This window comes from Pundamilia nyererei, unplaced genomic scaffold (assembly GCF_000239375.1).
Source record: "Pundamilia nyererei isolate P.nyererei 1_Seehausen unplaced genomic scaffold, PunNye1.0 scaffold00214, whole genome shotgun sequence".
Taxonomy (NCBI): domain Eukaryota; kingdom Metazoa; phylum Chordata; class Actinopteri; order Cichliformes; family Cichlidae; genus Pundamilia; species Pundamilia nyererei.
This window is the reverse complement of record NW_005187615.1, coordinates 149213-151501: the sequence shown is the minus strand read 5'-3', so window position 1 is coordinate 151501 and position 2289 is coordinate 149213.

The following is a 2289-nucleotide window of genomic DNA, read 5'->3' as shown; positions in this document are numbered from 1 at the left end:
GGGCCACCAGTAGGCAACGGGTGAAGTGTCTTGCCCAAGGACACAACCACCGAGACTGCCCAAGCCGGGGCTCGAACCGGCAATCTTCCGATTACAAGGCGAACTCCCAACTCTGGAGCCACGATCGCCCCATAAACTCTATTGTTTCCCCCGTGGACCACCCAGTACCTGTGTCCTCTATATGTGAGAGTGATGACTTTCTAAACTTCTTTGTAGATAAAGTTAATAATGTCCATATGAGCATTGTGTCTCCCCCTCATTTGCTGTAAGTGTTTAACCCATTGACCATACATGACCTTTCACTTCTGCTGGATAAAATGAACATCACCACTTGTCCAAATGACATTCTACCTGCTGTACTGTTTAAAAATGCTCTCTGTCATATCTCCAAACTGCGAACGTTTTTGTCTAAATCTGAGTTAGAAATGATTATTCATGCTTTTATTTCTTCTCGCTTAGATTACTGTAACAATCTTTTTTTTTTTTTTGAGCAAAAAGAACCTTGACCATCTCCTGCCTATGTTTCTGATCTCTTAGAACCTCACACTCCCTCTCGCAGCCTGAGATCATCTAATCAAAGGCTGTTGGTAGTTCGTCAAAACATCAAAACTAAGAGTTTGAGTGAAAAAACAAACAAAAACACAAAAAAGTGTATGCTCAAAAGTTATTCTAAATGTTGAGACAGGTGTTGTTTGTGTTGGGATTCTAAAAATTTGTGAAATTTGTGGCATAGAAATGGTAGCACTGGTTTTTGATAATATGCAGAGTGATGGTTATAAAGTCTAACAGCTGCTGGGAGGAAGGACCTGCTATTAAGCTCCTTTGTGCACCTATGATTTATTTAGTTTTGACTGAATTACATACAAGAAAAAAAAGTGCCCTGTGGCAAGCTGGAGTCCAGGATTTACCCTGCCTCTTTCCATATATTTCCATGATTTTCCATGTATTTCAATGAGTGCTCCATAAAAGCATAAGCACATGTAAAAATAAATAAATAAATATTTTCAATATTTCATATCTACATTAACATCTGAAAATGAACCAGGGACTGGGGCAATTTCAAATTCCCCAAATGTGAATATGTTTATGTCCCAGTGAACCATGTCATCAGATAAGTCAACCACTCAAATAAACAATCAAGCAGAAAAATACCTTAACCTTACATAGAAAGGCCTGAGACAGTAAACTCAACCCATGCCCTTTTCTGTGGAACAGTACTAAAAAAGGGCAAATAATGTAATAAGTGGGTCAAATGAATTATCAAAGCAGCTCAAGGGTTCATCATATCCATTTCCCAGGGGAAGATGATTAGTCCTAATGTCCTTACTGCCCTTTTGTGTGAGTAAAAATTGTCCTTGTTCCCCATTGCCTGCTGTGATCACTTCAGAGCTCTGTTTCAATTAGTATTCTTTCATACTTTCTGGAAAGGCCGAACATTGAAATCATTAAACATGGTTTTTGTCTTTCTGCATTTTCTGTAAAACATTTTACTTCAATATTAATAAATTACTATGTCAGAAGGAACTGTTGTTCCTACAGTGCAAATGAATGTACATAAAAAACAATAAATGATTGTAATAATTTATATATTAATGAAAAAATAATAAACAGTGTTATAGTACCCAAGGTGTAAAAATAATTTACTTAATTTCACAGTTCATGATTAAAGTTTAAAAAAATCAAATGTTCACACATTATTATGCAACTCCACTTAACAACTTGTAAACATCTGAGTCACACACACCTCCCAGGAGTATTATTAAAAAACAATCCTCATTAGCAAGTAAAACAGTATATCATTCTAGACTAGAGGTTTACCATTTGTCCAGGGATTAATTAAAATGTGAGACAGTTAATAACACATCAATTAATCAAACTTCTAAGGGGCTCATTAAAAATATGTTTTGACAAAGTAATCAGGGATTTGGCTGTTGTAATTCTGCCTAGTTAAAGTGGTTCCAGTTACATAATAGTTTTATAAAAGTTTTATTACAGCTCTTTATTTTAAGAGCTGAAATTATATTTAAGCTGAATAAAAATATATTTTTATTATTTCTGTGGCACTACTTTATGGTATAAGGTATTGTTATGCTAATGCAGCAATTATGTTATAAAACAGTTATAAAAGTATATAAAAGAAATACTTTTAAAGTATTATTTGTAGCACTATATACCAACATATCTTTACTAATAATATATATATACGAGTTTATTGTTTGCCATTTGTATCTATCTATCTATCTATCTATCTATCTATCTATCTATAGATATATATCTATTAAAAAAAAA